This window comes from Mya arenaria, chromosome 15 (assembly GCF_026914265.1).
Source record: "Mya arenaria isolate MELC-2E11 chromosome 15, ASM2691426v1".
In the NCBI taxonomy this organism is placed as follows: domain Eukaryota; kingdom Metazoa; phylum Mollusca; class Bivalvia; order Myida; family Myidae; genus Mya; species Mya arenaria.
The window spans coordinates 24,551,829-24,572,350 of NC_069136.1; the positions used below are offsets into that span (position 1 = coordinate 24,551,829).

Consider the following 20,522-nt stretch of genomic DNA (forward strand, 5'->3'; position numbering starts at 1 on the left):
AAACGCGCTCATTAGGAATTGTGAGTTTCGCGTTGCCATGTCCCGAATCCAATTAAAGTTTTTAAAGGCTGAGCGGCCATGCCAGTTATGCAATATGTATTAACGGTTAAGGCCACATAGGACTAACAAGTCTATGGTTAGCTGTACTGATTAAGGTTGTACAATTGTCGAACCCCGCAGATATTGAAAAAAAGCCTGGAGCAGGAAAGCGCAATGTCAAAATAACAACAAGAACATCAAAAAGGTAAAACACCAGTCTTGGACTTCTGGACTTGGTCCTGTATTTTTCATTGTATTATTCCATTGATTCCCCTAAGGTCTAGGGTATTCGGTAAACAAGTATGCACACAACTTCTTTGTGTGGGTCTAGAATGCATGTCCCTTGTATATATTTTCATAAAGAATATTATAATTTTGCAATGACTGATATTTCTTGTAAATGATAAGAAACAAATACTTGTGTATAACAGTGATGTATATCCTTCTGGACTTTATGCAAATAAAACTTTGAAAAACTTGAAAATGGTGATAATTACATATCAAACCGTGTATTACTATGCGAGTATAAACTTTGATGAAAATTGTTTTACTGATGAATTTAAGCATCCACAAGTTAATGACTTAAAAAGATTATTGTTACAGAAACAGTAAAAACCGTTACTGTCATATCTATAACTAAATCTATTGGCACATGACAGTTTCCGCAAAGGTAAGCTTAAAACGTTAAATGTTTATTGGCACTGACTAGCCTGTATTGAGGAATGCGGCATGTATACATGTCGTGTTATGAAAACCAGACCTAACCAAAGTCGTGCACGTTGATATTGAGCATAGTTGAATCAAAGTATGACGGTCATTCATATACATATTAGGGATGGCAACGAGTACCCGAGTACTAATTCAATACTCGAGAATAGGAAAAATCACGATATACAGACGTATATTCCACTTAAAATAGCTATTAAACAACAAATGAGCCGTGGTGTGTTTCCTTGAAACGTTTGTAACACCATGCACTATTTAGTATACATGTGAATCACAGTTGTATACAATTCATTCGCCTCTTCCAGTTAGTTTAGCTTTGTAGATGTCATAGTCTGCTTCTTGGAAGGTCTTCAGAGCAGCTATGTGCGTCATTTGAATAATTTATTAACTGCAATTTTCTAATCGTGCTTTTTCGATCTTCAATACTAATAAATTACTCGTTAAAGACGAACTTGTCCTTGTATAATGGTCATAAACAAAATGATTGCAATCGGCTCCGTATATTTCATTATTTATGATATTGATAGAACACTTCAAAACAAAAGATCATAACATAATAAATCGTGTCCGTCTCACAGACGTTAATTTACAGATTTAATATTGCTACTTGTCGCTGGTTTATAACATTATCACTTCAATACATGCCCTTTCAATACAGATTAATGTCGTAAATTAGAATGTTTGTGTCATATATTTGCTACATATTTGTGCACATTTTACATAAGCCATTATCACAAAGGAACATCAAGTTGTTATCAACTATGTGACATTTGTGACGTTTATACAGATGTAAGATTATCGGTGTAACGATTGAGAATCGTCAGCGTAGACGTCGTAGTGCCAAAACTGTAACCTTCGCCGTGACTTAAAATAGATCAAAACCTTCAGGTGGAACTTGGTACACAGGTTTCGAGAGACAATACGCATTTGTAAAGAACGGTCCTTCACTGGCTTTAAGACAGAGCGGCGTTATCGCTCGGTCCCCGGCGCTCTTCCTATATTAGTACAACCATAGTATACACTGCATTCTCGACAAAACCACAGTAAAAAGTAAGAGCCCTACAAGCGGGTGCCAACGCTCTTGACAATTGCTTTGCTGTCGAAATAAAACGTACGTCGAATATCCAAATGGTAATGTATAATATTCATATATGTGCATTGATATAATTAATTCAATATATAAACGATTCGTAATATTCCGCTATGGAACAAGAAGTCGGTATTTTTCATGGCTGTTTAGTAATGCTGATCAAATATACTTTGCATAATAAATAAAAATGGATACAATATAGTTCATATATTCATTAACAGCAAACGCTTACATACCATTAGTAAGTGTTCCTTACATCGTTTCACGTGTATATATTGAATAAGTTTGATGATGAAAAAGACACACAATAAGATAGACAAGACAGTAACACACAACGCAAAACCAATAGCTAAGCATTTGTTTTATATTCGCGTTAAAATTGCCATACAGCGCAATACGGACTCTGGTTATTTCAACATAATCAACAACATTCAAAGATAAAGGTCATTTTAAGCAATATTAATATCACTGGTGTGATAAGACCAAAAAGAAATTGTTTGTTTAGGGTAACCTTCCCAAAAATTTAAGGTAGGGATTTTTTTTTTCAAAATCTGTCGTAAGTTCAGAGTGTTTCGTTGCACATGGCAGTCTTTCCTACATTACTGTCATTGCCTGACTTTGTATAATCATATAAACAATAATTCTGATCGTCCAATTCGCATTTATCCGCCCTTCGTAACTCTCTATTCGCTAATAATATTTTTTTGCCCAGAAACGGAAAAAATGGTTAGGGTCGGCGCATTTTTATAGGTAGGGTCGGGTTACCCGAAACAGACATATATTTTTAGGCCTAATCACAATAAAAAAGCAAGTAGAACTGTGTAAAATATTGTTTGTTATTTTGGCAAAAACTAAAACTGGATGTCTTCCGTGTTTCTGTTTCACGTGTGAAACGCACCAAGAACAATTTATGCGATACTTGTTGAGGAATGAAAGGGGAAACATCCGATTATAGAAACAGTCAGAAGTGGCATCTCATCCTCCTTTTTCTGTTTGAAATACCAAATTTCATACACCACACAATGCCCGTAGCCTATCCAAGGCTCGATCGCCATACTTGATGGCTTCATCCGATTCTCTCCACTCGTACAAGAGGTGAAGGACTAAACTGCGCTGTCCATCTTCCTTCATGCATCTGTCAACAGCTTCTTTGTTCAAATTCAGGTCTACCGCCAACACATTAGCAGATTTGCTAGTTGCTGACGATACTTCCGAAAGGGCGGTATCCGTCATTACCTCTGTAAAATGGTAAATACATGTACATTCTTTGAATTTTTACTTTTTAAATTTGTGAACGAAATAATTGCTGTTAAGGAAAAAATGCACACACATAAAGAACACTCAACGTAAATTATCCAAATTCTAAATAAGAATAAGATTTTATATCAATTTAGTTACGGTGAGCTGAAGAACGATTAGAGGATAACTGGCAAAATTGACACACACTAAAAATATTCATAGTTAACAAACACGAGCATATCCCGAGTCGTACCTTTCTGGAACTGTACAAATGCTTTGTATTTATCATGTATCTCATGCAGGCCTTCGTGGTTAAGCATATCTAAAATTCGATGTACCTGGAAAACGAAACGTGTATAACATGCATATATGCAGAGGAACAAGGTTAACAGAGGAACAGGCAATCATTTAACGAAAAAAAGATATTTCTCTCAAGAAAACATGCTTACAACACTCTGTCTTTACTGAGTTTACTACATTCAACGACTTGCTTTCAAAAAATGTTAACCTTATCGTCTTTTTTCGTAGTTGCCTTCATCCAATCACACAGAGTAACTCTGCACACAGAAGGTGCATCGTTGTCGTCTTCAACTTTTCTCTTTGCAACCCTGATTAAGGACTCCAACTCACGTTTGTTCCCAACTATGCTAAGCAGTACATCCTTCCAAGAGTGTTCATCGTTTCCACAAACTTGTCGGCTCAGAAAACCAGCCAGGGCGGTGACTGAAATTCAATTTAAATATTTATTTCAACATCTAAATCTTTTGCGATATACATGCAATATACATGGCAGCATTGTATTTGATAAAATTACACATGAGGTACGACTTACGATAGTACGGAAATCGAACGCGTGTCCCTTGAAATATCGTCTTTTGTCTCTCAATCTAAAATGCAGAAATCGACGGCAGCTGTACCAGTAAGTAATCATTGCTTTAATCTTAAGCATAAGTAAACGCAGTACAACTGTTGTTGGCTCAATAGGATGTTACTTCCTCCATAAACAGTATATGCAGTATATATGAAGTAAAGTATGCTAAATATACCTTTGGAAGTGTGACAGTCAAATCAAATTGTTCGTCTGGGAACTCTGTCCCATCATCGACTGTCAGACGAACGATCCCTCGATATTCATGGAGTTCCCTTTGCTTGTACATATCAACCACGTGTAGCTGCAGAGGTTCTTTTATCTCGTTCATATAGGTGAAGTATGTCTTCTTAACCTGGGTTAAAAAAAAAGTTTAAGCTAGGCCATTTGAACAGCCAAAACAAGAAGCAGCAGCATTGAATCTTTACCCCAAATCACACGTCCTGATTTTTTTTTAGCAAAGCAAATGGTTAGACATACAGACCATCCCTTTCTTTCCTGACGATGTAGCAATGTTTCCAGCGCAGGTCAGTATCAACCTTTGTCCGTCTCTTAGCCCGAACTGCTTGGTTACATCAGGACCTATTAAGTAAATTGTATTTTTATTTGTTCGGTACGTTCATTTATTAACGCAGATAAATGTCATCCACACTAAAATGAATAAATTTCACTTTTCGCCAGTTTCCGTCTCAATGTGTGTGTTTAATACTATTACGTCATGACAGACGAAGAAAGGGAAGTTGACATGTTTTATTTCAAGGCACATATTTACAAACCTTGCAAGAATTTAACAGATTTGTTGAAAAAAACAAGAGCACAACAAAACCGGCACAGGATAGGCGATACAACGATCTTCAGTATATAGCAGTTAATACTGAGAGCATGAAATACGTACCACAACTGTACCCATCATTCCTCATTTGATCAATGAAACTCATCACATGTTTACTGCCTGCGACCATAACTAACGCTTTCTGGGGATCAAAGTCATGCTGCCGTACAATCATTTTCACAGGGGTCTTAAACATTTGTTCATGGCAGGACTGAGCTACCCTCAGCGCAGTTTCCTTAGGGATGTTTGTCGGCATTTCAAGTTCAAATAAACTGAAAAAAATGTAAAATTCCAAAGTTAATTTAATATAAACTGCAATCGCATCACTGCAATGGCCTCTGTGGCATACTTGTAAACGGTGGCACGGTGTGTTTTGAAAATGGTATTGATTAAAATAACTGTTGGTCTAATGTATAATTGTATAAGAACAAATCAAACAAGAACATACCAGAATCTGTCCTTGAAGGCAGGCAGAGTAACGGATACCACCTCCTTGGTCCCCTTGTACTCTATGTCCGCATATTTCCATACTTTATCTCCTGTTGTTAACATATGGTATTTTTTTCCACGTGTACTACGCCCTCCTAAGATTATTAAATGCCGTTCAAGTACCTTTTCATAATTACAGTTAATTAAGCCAAGACGTCAGATTGTAAAACTGTAACACTGTTTAGAAGTAAAATATTCAAAGCCTAAAATTGGCTTAACGAGGGACAGACAGCAATACAAATCAACAAAGCCAAATTTGACTACCTTGCTTTCAACAAGGCAATTTTGCTAGAACTTGCGTCGCGAACAATCAAATCCCAATCATTTCATTAACTAATAATAGATTTATTTCTAATCGCGTTTAAAAGTGGTCACACTATCGCCATACTGAATCATCTGTGACCATTTCGCATACTGTGAAATCATTATCATGTTCGTTAGGCATTAATGTTCGTGGTTTTCGTGGGTTGTGTGATCCACGAATTCAAGATCCCACGAAATATAGACCCTTTATTGACTTTTTCAATTGCCTTGTTACGTACATACTCTAGTATATTCTCTACAGAGATCGCAGTATACAGTGTTAATACCTGTCACTGTTTAACTTACGATCATTATTCTGTTAATATATTATAACTGCCTTTAACAAATAATGAACCAAATCAATTTAATGTGTTTTATGCACCAAATAACAGTTATAAGCAGGTGTTTAAACGTGTGCTGTTAATGAAAATCACCAAGTTTACAAGATGTTCGTGATGAGTGTCCATACTCGATTTTTTTTATTAAATGAAATAATTAATCGATTACTAGTACATTGAAGGTTACTTAGCATCGAACGTGACAACGTACAACACAATACGTTCAATATATTTATTAAACAAAAACGTGTGAATAAATATTAGTATTGAAATGGTGTGATATTTACAGTGAACTAAACTTTATACACAGTAACAACAAGTCATACAATATAAATACTAGTACATTAAACAAAAGCACAATAAATCAGCACATAATGCACCATGCGTGTTAGTAATCCTACAAAAGTCCGGCCTTACTGAATCCAGCCTGGATTAGTTAACGGCGATCCTCCATCTTTGAATGGGTGGCTATGATCCATTCGGCATGAAGTGGCTTCATGTTTAAAGTCTTCATGTTGACCTGGGTGACAGCCGTCATGTCGTTGGCGTCATCGTCAAGGAGGGATACGACCTGTGCTGAATACCACTCATGGAAGCAGCTTTTGATGTTCTCTTTGTATTCAAAGTTCACTGTCAGGTCTAGCAGTTAAAGGCGGTCTGTAAATGCAGCCGGAACGTACGTATAACAGATGCCATTGTCGCGTAAGAGACGGTGGAACTCAGGGCTCTGGTGAGCCCTGAAGAAATCAAAAATAACCAACGCCTGTTGGTTACACTGTGCGAGTGGCAGTGACTCGCGCACATCGTTGATGTATGGAAGCAGGATCTTTTCAGCGAAACGCACCATTGAACCCTCATTGCTCCAATACGACTTTGTGCAGGTAAGATCCCAATCCTCCGGGAAGACCACATCCTTCGGGAGACAGTGGTCAGTCTTTGCAGCCTAGATCAGCTGCGGCGGGAGCATCCTCCCGCTCTTCGTAACTGTAAGAAGGGCCGTCATCTGCCGCTTGTCATCCAGTCCGGCGATAGTGACCTGGCACGACCCCCTTTCCTACATTGTCTACTCGCCTCCCGGAACCATGTGGCATCCTGTCTGGTCGAAATTGAGCACCAATGAGCCAGGAATATGGTGCTCCTGGATAATGCTCTGAACCTTGGAAACGAATTTGTCCTTGATGTTCTCGAAATCTGCCGGGAGCGTCAGGATTGACCTAACCAGGGACTTCTCGACAGCCACGTGCCCGCCAAACTGTCGAAGTTTGTGACGCGCGTACTTTTTCATGATGCCCTCGGCTGCTGCCCTGACCGTCCGGATGTTGACGACGACGCCGCTAACGCGCACGCGGCGGATGTAGCTCTGGACCGTCTCGTCATACTGTCCCAACGGGGGGGGGGGGCGCCCCGTGGTGAGTGCGAAAGGACGGTCGGTTCTTCTCCCAGGGTCTTCTTCAGCTTGACATTACGGTCACGCATGCTGCGAACGGTTGTCTCGCTGACCTTCCGGTTAAGTTCGGAAGTGAAGCGCCACGCTGCCTTGGCCACCCCATTGTCTACGGCGTAACGGGCGATCTTGGCGCGGGTCTCTTCGTCGTAGCTGCTGTACTCCCGTTTCCGTTTGCCCTGGACCATCTCGACGGCGACATTTGCTACCTGCGTTGTAACAGCCTCTTGCTCTGTGGTTGCCTCTGCTGGGTTCGGCAACCCAGCTAACGATGGAGCCCGAGTCTCAACTGTAACCGTTTTTAACCATGCTCTAAGTGCCATGGCATTAAACGTAAGGCAGTATGATGTTTTCAAGACTATTAAATTAAACTTAAAGACAGTTAATATTTCACGTGTAAAACTTTTAAGAAAGTGATTGAACTTGTTAACAACAGCTATCTTATGGGATTGTTTACTAAAATATACGCACCTTTTCGGTGTTTTCAGAGTTTGCAAAATTCTTAATTGGCATTAAATGGCTTCCCCTATCTATATTTATGATTAGGGTACATCTTCTTTTATGACCTTAATTCCCAATTAAATCGATAATTGACATGGGTATGCACTAATTGGCATGTCGTACCACATTAGCGAGTGTCATAAACAGAGTGACGTAATTTGACAGTAAAAAAACAGAAAAGACAGTAATCACGGGCCAGCGCGTGGATATTATGCAGACGATCTAGGACGATCGCATTTTCGATTTTTTTAAAAAAAATTGAAAATCCACGAATTCAAGTACCCACGATATTGTTGTCTTTTTCGGCAAACCACGAAATTTCATGACCACGAACATTATTGATTTCACAGTATACTGTGAACTCCTATCAAAACAAAGATGGCTATACCTGTAGCTGGGGTCTGATGTGCTATGTCAACCTCAATGTCTTTTCTAGGCGCCCGTTGACAGTAGAGTGATATCATAGAACTAGTCGACATGACATTTTCCCACAGATTGTCGTCTTTCGCATTCTGGACAATTGTTTCGGACGAAATAGGGTTAACCTGAATAAGATCAAGTATATGAACTATACATAACAAAACAGTTTATAAGAACGCGTTTGAAATACGCCATTTTATGAACACATTGTGCAAAAAGTCATTGTGTCGGTGTTTCAGAGTAGTTGCATAACTAGCATAATATCATAATATACTAACAACTAGCCGAACTTCAGTCCTTGATGGAAATGCGTCTCTGGGCAGGAATAGTTTGACATTCTTGTCGGTAATGGAATTGAAATTCAGTCCAGATTTGTCGACAATCACAGTCTGACCACGTGGTCTTGCAATTACCATGATCTTTATATCCTCAAACTCGCTTAACTCAATGCCGACGAGGTTGCTGACTGGAATATTTTTCTGAAGAGGAATAAATTAATATGTGCATGTTCTTAAAACAATGAACCCTTAATGCATTTACATGTACATTTAAGCTGACATACTAAACTGACGGTCTTAAGTCCATAACACCTTATAGTTACTTTAAAGCTCGTATTGTCAAATGTTTGTTCAGAAAACACTAGTTTGTATATTAAAAAAAACACTGCCAGTATTTATGATACTTGGTATGTTTTCATAACACCTGGGGAACTGCAGTATAAATGCAACCTTATTTTCCGACATTGTCTGAGTTGGGCTAACGACCCCGGCTGTTTCCCAGTCGTTACCGCTTACAGAAACTTTCAGGATCAACTCGTCACACGAACTGTTGAATGGGCAGTGCGGGATGTATACTCGTGGAGGACACTGTTGAGTAAAGACGAATTCAAAAAACATATCGCTTACTTTAATTGTCTCTAACTACTTAAATAAATGGCGAGTGTGTTCTAACCAAGCTGCAGTAGTGTCTTAAACTATTAGGCAACAGCTGCAAGAGGTATTGTTTGTGTGGGATTCGGTTGATACCAGCTTGAATTGTATTTGAACGAAATGTTATGTCTCTTATGAATGAAAACAACGAACAAACTCTTCGTCAATTAGGCAAATTTTAGCTATTTTAATGAATCATTTTAAAAACCCACTTTGCAGACTAAACACATAAAACTGTTAGAAAATCGTATAAGCATGTATTTCCCTTTTGATAAATGTGTAATCACTTTTCCACATTATTTCTTCCCTATGATATCCACAGCCTGGTTATTTAGTATACTTTTGTATAGCCTTATATCATATGTATGCATGTGTTAAGCGTACCAATAAACTTTTAAACTTGTAAACAAACCTCTGATTTTACAAGTCCTTTCTTTGACTCAATATTGATAATCGAGCTAGCTGGTTTTTCTCCGTCGTCAAGAATCTCAATGACGTCATCAAGCTCGTCACTAGCGTAACATTCCACATCTTCTCTCGCGATATCTCCCGGAGGCGCTGCTACCATACAACATACGCCGGCATGAAACGCCTTCTTTCCCCCAACTTCGTCACAAGGGCGGTCGTAACTAAGAAATAATTGCATTATGCATAACGTTACATTACAATATGCTAAGCATATAACTCTTCAAAAATGATAATTTTCTCACCTTGAACACTTACACAATGGTCTGCCACTTACGCGAATATGTTCTTCTTTTTCCTCTTCTCATCCGTTTTACTGACATAATGTATAGAACATTTTCATTTTAAATAAGCTGATATACCTTATTTTTAGCATTTTGTACGTTTTTTCTCTTCATCTTTTTAGAGTCGCTTTTTCTATATCAGTATTACAAACTTACACAATTGGCTCCCAATTGTTGGGGTCCTTTCTCTTGGCCCGTGCCTCTTCCTCCTTTCTACGCCGTTCCATCTCTCTCGCCTCAGCTTCTTGCATTTGTCGTTCCATTTCCCGCTGTAATTTCTCCTCATCTAGCTTCTTCTGCTTTTCTCTCTCCCGTTCTTCAGCTTCTCATTTTAGACGCTGTTCTTCCTCTCTCTAGAAGTATTAGTTTTGTTTAATATCATTTTAGTTATGCGGTTACTTAACATTAGCTTGGGCCTTTTCGATCTTTGATAAAATTATGAGTGAATCTGGCACTGAACTGACAATGAAAGAAACTATCAACCTTTATTCTCTCTTCTTCTTCTCGTCGCTGTCGCTCTTCCTCTTCTTTTCTTTGCCTTTCTTCCTCTTCCCGTCTTTTCCGCTCGTCTTCTTCGCGCTATATACGGAATAAAACTTGGTTTTAAAGAGTCAGATAACAATTACGTTGCATGTAATGGGAACAAAGAGTGTAACAATAGTTAGTCGTAAGAAGGAAAAATATTTCTAAACCAAATATTTGAATAAGAATAAAAAAAATGCATCCAATAGATGAATAAGGAAATACCTTTTTCCGCTTGTGGTGTAAATATGATATTTACATTCAACTGGCTCTATTCGTGAGCTTAATCGGAAAGATCATGAGCTATAACATCCAGGTCAATACTACAGCCAAAACAATAATATGTACCACACATTAGTGTTATAATGTATAACAAACAGCAATTATTTCAAACCCGTTTTCTCTCTTCTTCCTCTTGTCTTTTCCTTTCCTCTTCTTCCTTTTTTCTCTTTTCTTCTTCTCGTCTCTGTCGCTCTTCCTCTTCTTTCCTTTGCCTTTCTTCCTCTTCCCGTCTTCTCCGCTCTTCTTCTTCGCGCTATATAAGGAATAAAACTTGTTTTTACGTTTTAAAGGGTCGTATATCAATCTACCTTGCATGAAATGTAAACATGGAGTTTAACAATGGCAAGACGTCGAAAGTTATTTTTCTTTGATCAATATGTAAACATGTATGAAACATGCCACCCTTTAAGGAATAAAGAAATATCATTTCTGCTAGTGGTGTATATATAATTTTTAAATTCTAATGACACTATTTATAAGCTTGATTTAAAAGCTCATTAGCCATTACATAAAAATCATAACTTTAGCCAAAACAATAATTCATACCACACATTTGTGTTATGATGTGACGAATAGCAAATACATGTATTTCATACCCGTTTTCTCTCTTCTTCCTCTTGTCTTTTCCTTTCTTCTTCTTCCTGTTTTCGCTTCTCGTCTTCTTCGCGGCGTCGCCTCTTTTCTTCTTCTTTGCGACGTTTTTCTTCATCAAAACTTTCTTGTTTTGTTTTTACCCAACTTTCTAGACAACCTGGAATCAGATATCCAGACAAAACCTAATGTTAATGACAAAAAGACGGGCTTTTCAAGGTAGTAACAGGCCACGTATCTGTACGTTTTTATGGGTGTCCACGTTTCGAGCATGATAGTCTTGTCGCGGATTTTACTTAAGGGGTAGGGTTTACTTGGCTGGTGTGCCACTCTGTTACCGGAATAGATAAACTTGGATTCTAATAAATTCTACGCTCGGGAACAATTTTAGAGGTGTGTGGGTAGCCAGACGAGCCCTAATCAGTGGATCCGTTAGTGGTTTGCAGGTCAAGCACGATTATGTTTGTAAGGGACACTGATCAACTAAAAATTTAAACGCTACCTGTCAATACCTTATTAACTTCCTTATCAGTTATCAGACTTCTCACAAGAATTGGATTAAATAACTGTATGAGTGAATTTCAGTTCGGATATAATGTTTTCATTTATGTTGCATCCATATCTGATAATTGTGTTCATACCTTTCAAGTTATCGATATCACCCATGGTTAGAGCTGCACTGTCTTTCAGTCGTGCACAGACAGACGTTGTCATAGACATGAGCTCAATTAGACGTTGGTTCGTAAGCTCGTTCGCCATCATCTCCAACTCATGTATTCTCTGCATAACCTTCAAATTTTCGTTAGGCATTGCACCTTTAACCTCCAAATTCTCGTTAGGCAGTGCACCTTCAACCTCCAAACTCTCGTTAGACAGTGCACCAATTAATTTCAAATTCTCGCTACGCCGTGTACCTTTAATCTTCAAATGTTTGTTAGATAGTGTACCTCCGGGTTGCGCAACTGAAAAAGTTAATCAGAGAATACATGTTTGGAGATTATTATTTGTATATAAAGTATATTCTCCTTTTATGTAAGAAACAAAATAATATACAAAGTGTAAAGAACGTGACGGATATCATTAAGTAGTTAGTCTTAAGTAATATTAACAGTTACTTATGTTCTACAATAGTCTTTCAGTAACATTACAATCATTGACGAAACGATTTTTTTACAACTCTAACAATTATGATGGCGCCAGTTGTCTATCATCCAATGAGGTAAATTAAAGAAGGAATATGATTATCAATGAATAATACATAAGATTGGATAAGAACTCATTTTTAAAATATTGACAAATAACCTAAGATAATCAATTAAGCCTGATTACACCCTATTAGATGTTCCGGCAATTAATTCGCCTTCCATGAAAAACATTTTTTTAACTTACCGACGAGTCTCCCAATCAAGGCTTTGATTGCATCTTGTATTCGTTTAACTTGTTCTGGTAGACATTTCTTCAGTTCATCGAGCTTTTTGGTGATGTTTTCTGCGTATGCGCTGACATCTTGGACAGATTTAACAGCTTTGTCAAGCGACTTTAAGTAAATGTAATGTTTTTAGCGTCATTATAATATATTAATATAAATAGTTCATTATTTCTCAATGTGTTTGAATTCGACACATATATAATAACAACAACAGTAGTATGATGTTTTTCTGAATTTGCTTGTAACATGATCCTTGATTTAGCCTGATTCGTTCGTCGGTGGTGATATCTGTATCTAATTGTTGAGTACCTCAAGTTAATTATATGGTGTGCCTGACTTTTTTTCTTTACTGTCGAGTTGATAGTCAGATTACATTTCATTTTTGAAAATTATTGACAAATGCTGTGACAAGTGAGAGTATGTGAAGGCATACACAGGTTAGTAGTAAACGTTAGTAAACTATTTCGCTTACCGCTTCAAGGTGTCGATCCTAAAATATTTATTGATGAATAGTTCGAAGTCTGTCTAACTTGTGTAAACGGTGAATCACACATTCTGTATTTGTTACGCCCTTACCCGAAGCTCTTTATCAGGACTATTAATAATTATTTGGCTCTTGAGCTTGTCCCTATAGTTGCAAACGAATCATTCCATAAAACATTTATTCGAGACAACTAATGAGGACGAGCAAAAACAGCAATACTTTCTTATTTCAATTTAACAAGACAAATACTTCTTAATGTCATTCAGTTTGGTCATGAAAACGGCACTTATAAACCCATTAAATCTGTGAAAAGATGATGCCGATCAATCGGAAAAGTATGGCCCTAACATCTCCTCAAATAAATATTTCGATGGGAATTCGACGAACATCTTCATAGCAAACATGAGGTATGATGCAATGCGCATTCGTCGCGCATACACCATGCAAAAAGACAATCAGATGTTCACAAGAACGAATGTTCTTAACGCACCTAATATGCAATAAAAAAAAACGAATACTTCGCATTCCGGCCAATTTGATATCGCGATGGTTTAAGTACAACGATGGCACTAACGTGTACACACGAATTTCGTTCGTAGACATGTTTAAACTTCCAACTAGTTATGATAGTACAAGGACTCCCCTACAAAAAACGTGCCTGTTCAACGACAGTCAAGAATAGTTCAAAACAGTTCTACCCTTCTTGATGTATGTGTCGTCGCGTAAAGGATATATTTGGATGACTTGATGTATTTGACTATGATAAACCAGCATTAACAATTTACCGGAATACTTCATGTGCACAGAACTAAAAACATTTTAAAATGTATATTATGTAAAACGTATTTCTCAAGGCCCGAGAACTTATTGTTAAAGTCAGCGGTCTTGAACGTTTCTACAACGCTAACGATAGTATAACTGTTATAGAGGAATGCGTCTGATAGTGACAAATCCTGATGAGCAGGTGTTCTTGTCCGTGTACCATCGAAATCTTATGTTAAGGTCATACTGTCTTGATACTGGGAAACTAGATTTTTGTTTGAGTTTATGATTATATGTTTTCGAAGAACAAAAGATTGATCAGTTTTATACCAGATGCATCAAACAGCTTCGATCAAGACTATCAGTATTGGAATACATATGGATATAATATCAGTGGCAAAGATCAGAAGAATATATTGCAATATATTAAAACACTGGTTACAGTGAGAATACTTTTTGACAGGTAACTTATATTTAATTATGCGATTAAAACGTAGACTGCATCGTTAGTATCCTCTGTTGGTATTTAAGAATCATAGTGTGCAGGTTTTAAATCAGATTATATGTTTAAAACAACTCGTAAAATAGCATGTTTCACTTCGGTTGACACATGTCATATCACAAGTGCAGCCAAATATTCTTGATGAAAATGATTATGCCGATTGATGGATGTTTATTCAGGCTACAACACAATAATAATTGCACATACAATACATAATACAGTAGCTTTAACATTGACATTCGATTAAAGATACTCTATTCTCAATACTATTACGCTGTTTATATACCGAGATTAATGCTGGGGGAAAGTATGTGTATATAAATACCAACTGGTGTAAATTTGCCGTATATCTTGAAGTGGGGTATATTTGCATCCGTGTGCTATTCATGCCATATAAATGCAAAACCTGACTTGCTCCCGGGGTTATGCGATGTTGACGTCTTTTTTTAGTAACCATTCACCGTAATTACAAAGCTTAAGAAGAGATTGTTTTGAATACATAACTACTTATTCTATCATTTTTTTCGGAATTCCTCGCAAAAGGTAACTCAAAAGGTACTGATTCGTTTTGTTTCGCGATTAGCTTTTTGGTTTCCTTTGAAGCCCTTAAACAATTATCAAAGAAGAGTTCAACAATGTTTCAAATCGCATTAGGTTAAGTTAACGCTCTCCATTCAGTATATAACTTGAACTCTAAACATCCTTAATTCTTATTGTGTTTTATAATTTTCAAAACAATTAAAGAAATCTGATCAACAAAACATTTAAGTTTTCTAACACAATTCACAATTTTGTATTTTCTAACACAAACAATTGGCTTTTTATTATTTATTTTTTCAATTCCCATTGAAACGCGTCCTAAAAATCACAGGAATAAATTTGTCTTCAATACGGGTTATATAACACAAAACAAGCAGTATTTGTAAATGACAACATACCATTCAATGCATATGGGGACTAAAAACTTAGAAATTAAAGTAAGAAAATCTACTTATATTTAATGTGTAGCAACCAATGATGGCCCTTGAAAGCCCTGGAACTTATTTCAATAATTAATCAAATACAATTTTAGGGGATGGTATTCCTAATATACTGTATGACAAATCCATAAATGTCGTTATCATCCGGGGTAAATCTATCTATGGAATGAAAAATCTTAAATTAAACAACTTTTAGGTCATAATTTCGTTTGAATAGATATTACCCAATATGTGTTCAGTTGTGTTTTGTTTTTCATAGATAAGCCCGCTATCAAGTTTAAAATTGATAATTGACAGCTTTTGATAAAATGTGTTTGAACGTTTAAGCACTCCATTTGATAGCAAAAAAACATGTTTATGAATCACAAAGAAAGACTTAATTGCAAAACTTGAAAACAAAGTACTTAAATCCGGCATAAACATGTTTTATTGCATTTTAATCCATTGCAGATACATCTGACGAGAAAGTTCAAAACATATTTAATATGATAAAAGTGTATGTATTTATAACAAGTTGCTTCCTTCGGTGTTTTATATGCGAGTAATTTACTGTAAAAACCAGCAAAATCGAACCGGGGGAAATATTTTGTTGCGTGTATACGACATATATCACACACGGGGGCAAATTTACGCACCTCAAAAGTTTGAGCACATTTATCCCCGTCAGTATTTGCGTTTATATAAACAAACTTACTCCGCTGGTAAATATCGTCATATAAACACATATGGTTTCGAATCATTAGTAAACATAAATGTGTATAATGAAGCACTCAACACATACGGGATCAGAAAATGACAACAGTGTATATACTTATATATACACACTCAATAATGTGTACGAAAACACGCTAGCTAGTTATACACATATCAGCTAGACTATTAATTATATTTGTATTATTTCTATCTCTTCCTCATTGTTTTATTCTTCGGTTAAAATGAGTATTTATCTTTATATTTTAGTAAAGAACTGTTATAAGTTTTGTACGTTTTTCTCCAATCTTTTATGGAAAATTCTTTCTAAAAGAACATAAATATATATATGCTAAATATACCTAAATGTTCAATGTAATTATAACTCGCACAATGAATATTTATCACATTATTGTTAAGATAGAGCGGAGGGGATCCATTCTCCCATATCCTCGACAGCGCCTCATTCTTATAACTGAATATCATGCCAGCAAAAAAGCATTCACCGCAACATCTTCATAACAATGTCTTCATAGTTCTATGTAATTACGAAGGTGCGAAATAAATGCGCGTGCATGTTAGTTCGACGAAGACTTTTTTACTCACCTGTTCCAGTCCTGCTTTGTAGTTATCAAACGCGTCATCACTGAGGGTATCTGGCGGGTCAGGAAGCTTCTGGAAACTTTCTATATGGCTACTCAAAATCTTTAGTGCGGTTATGTCGGTCATTTTGGGTCACAGCAAATGCCTATTTAGCATGAAAGATTAAAAAAATAATGAACTTTATATTTCTTAAACTTGAAGTAAAACTCAACCCCGATTGACAGAAGAACAGCTGTATAAATACATAGCTAGCAATTAGAACTGCAATTTATTAACAGCTGGATTGAACTCAGTGATACATAGATTAAATTCAATCAAACGCAATGTTGAAAACTCACTCAAATCCAACTGATATGCGTAACTTATAAAGTGTACCTCTTACTTAAGTTAAAGATAAAATGTCTCAACCACGTAAAGCCCTTAAGCAATAAAACTCTTCACTCCGGTTCTAATACATACACAACACGAATGCAGAATTATGGTTATTTCAAGATATTGTTTTCTCATGAACTGAACTTCCGTGTCTTGCTAAGAGTTGATTGGTTGTTCTGAAGGAATACCTGAATGCCGGATAAGTGTTTGATTATCTAATATAGGAACTTTATTTTCAATAATAAGTTGAAGATTTCGCATCAATATGTTATTTAATTAAAACGACTAAAATAATTTATGATAGATGCCCAAGTTGTCTGACGTACTACCTAAGAGCAATAATTGCTATTACGTTTATGTTTGCATCTGTCAGTATAACACATAATACATTGCTCTCATTGTCAGGATTTTAGCAGTCTAACAATAGGCAATTATTCAAAAATATAGTCCCATTTATTTTGTTTTCTATTTATTGTACGAGTAGGAACAATTACATACGATATGAGAATGAAAACTTGCGACTATACCTCGACGGGAATACAAATAACCGCGATATGTTTAAGACTAAAGCCTGACCCTCACTCTCGGTTTGGTTACGTTTTCCGACTTTTGTTTTAATCATGGTTTTTTTGACAAGTCATAAATATATTCGTAACGTCATCTGCGTTAAATATACCTGAGCCTTGAGTGTCCTGGATCAATCGAGATGTTGATCAGGTGCCGATATATCGAGCGGGTTCAAATAGTTTACTGTTATGAGGGTCAATCCAAACGTAAATGTTTATAAAACAAGCAAAATAACCATTTCCTAAAAACAGTATTTAAATATACTGTAGTAGTTATAGAATGACAAAGATTACACAAAGAATATTAACAGAAGCGAATGGAAATAAACAGATGTTAAAGGCTACATATAAAGTCAGCATGATTTGAGTTACGGTTATCTAGACTTACTTATTTGTCAACTTCATATCTGCTTTGTCATACGTGCTCGGTTTTGAGAAAACTACTTACTTTTATTCAATCTAACATATAAAGCTCTGATGAAAAAATGGAAAAGTATAAGGAACACGAGAGTAATAAAATAACCAATATCTATGCCTTACACCTTGAACAACCATTGTTTTTCGATTCAATGAAATTCCGGATCAGAAGACGGGTTGAACGAATCAAATTCATACAGAAATGAAACAATTACTTTTCATTTGTTTTAGTGTTAATGGGCCTCCTCATGCGTCTGTATCTGTTGATCCCAATGGCATCGTCATACTGCAGGATGTGACGGTATGTTACAACAGAAATTTTACATTGGATGGGAATAAAAAAGCGCATTGCGGAAGATCGTAGATGGAAAGTATGACGATTAGCAGTACGTTTGTGGCTCTCTCACAGTGTTCCCAACAGATCCAACGATTAGTTAAAACAATACGTAAACATTAAGATAAAGTATACAAGATAGGGTATACACACACGAAGAATAATTAAACCAGTACAAATATAACCCAACCTTAATTAGATGGCAAATGCAAGATGTTGGTCGAAATATTTGTTAGAATTTAAAAGAAAGTTTTAAGCTTATACAATGTCTTAATTCAGTCATTCCTTCAAAGTGCTTTAAAAGTAAAATGGTTGGTGTTAACTAAGTATCGATGTCTATTGTAGTTACAATGTTGGATAGTGAAAATGATTATGAGTGGGGGTCATGCAAGGCCGAATCCAGCATTTGACGTTAGAGGTGGCGTACCTACCCGCGGAAATAAAATTGAGTAAATAACAAAAAATATACGGAGGTACGAAATGAAGGTCTGCCACAGAGACAAAAATGTTGGTCTGGTTTAGAATGTTTGGAATTTGAAATTGTCGAGCTCGTTTAGTCATATGGATGTTTTGAGCCGAACAGAAGGAGTTGGGAGTGTAATAGGCCTGAGGTTATGTATTTTTAAGGAGGCTTGGTAAACAATCAATCCTTGTATCAAGGTATCAATCCTTGATAAACATACTTAGCTTATATATAGTATGTATGCACTGTGCTGTTTGTGGAGTTTTGTGCTGTTCTTCCATGTTTCTTGTTTGTGATTTTTTGTTTGTTTTTATGTTCTATGTCTTTTGCGTTTGCCCAGTGCCATTAAACCGGGTTTATATTTAAACTTTTTGCTACTGAGCTTGTCTCTGTAGTTTTTCACCAACATATTGGTCTTGAATCCCTGTAAAGCTGGCAGAGAAAGAAAAAATGGAATGTGTCTTCAACTATCTCGTACTGAAAACGATTTCAAAAATCAAACTTGTTAATATTTAATATATTTCAAGTTATTATGACAAACACGCGGGAACCTTTTCACGTATAAGCATTACGGAATACATTCGAAAAATACTTTTCTGTAATGTGATAATTTAAGAATCATTTAAAGGTTTTAATATTATTATTATTTTACTCACTATCTTATTTTAATTTCTCTCCAACAATGGTCTTTTACGTATGTATACTGTAATGTAACTAGTTGATATATCGTATATATCAACTCAAAAACAGCGGGAAAAGATGCTCTGAGAATCTTAATATTAACTTCAACAACTGTACAATCCGTATTTGCAAAGTCAGCCCCTGGTCTAGTAATAGGTCAATTCAATGAAGTCAAGTGCGCCCATAAGGAAATTGCGAGTTTCGCCTTGTCCCGTCCCTAAGCCAATTCAAGTTTTCAGGCCATGCCAGTTTCTCAGCGGTCCAATCTGTATAAACGGTTCAGACCACATAGGACTAACAAGTCTTTGGTTAACTCTACTGGTTGAGGCTCTAGTATTGTTGAACCCCGAAGCTATTGAAGCTATTGAAAAAAGCCTGGCGCGGGAAAGCGCAATTTCAAAATAACAACAAGAACATCAAAAAATAAAACACCTGGCTTCGACTACTGGGCTTGGCCCTGTATTTTACATTGGCCCTGCATTACATTTCCCCTGTTTATATATTTATAGAGAACATTATAATATTACAATATCGCATCTATTTTTTAATGCATTTTATCTAAATAGAGGAGCAGAATTAATATAAGTTATATCTTGTTTTCTAATCCTCGAACACATTGTGATGTATTTTATTTCTATACATATAACGTATGTATGTTTGTATGCTATTTGTCGAATAAAAAGGTTTTAACTAATGGCTGATATATGTAAACGACAATAAACAAATGAATTTGTATAACTATGATCTATATCCTTCTGGATTTTATGCCAATTAAACTTTGAAAAACTTTATAAAATGATGATAATTACAAGCCAAAATCGTGTATTACTAGGCGAGTACAAACTTTGATGAATATTGTTTAACTGCTGAATTTAAT

General features: G+C 36.3%; 1 pseudogene; it reads right to left on the reverse strand.

Moving 5' to 3' along the window:
- Window positions 1-2,863: 2,863 nt before the first annotated feature.
- LOC128219223 (uncharacterized) lies at window positions 2,864-16,938 on the reverse strand (annotated as a pseudogene).
- Window positions 16,939-20,522: the final 3,584 nt, after the last annotated feature.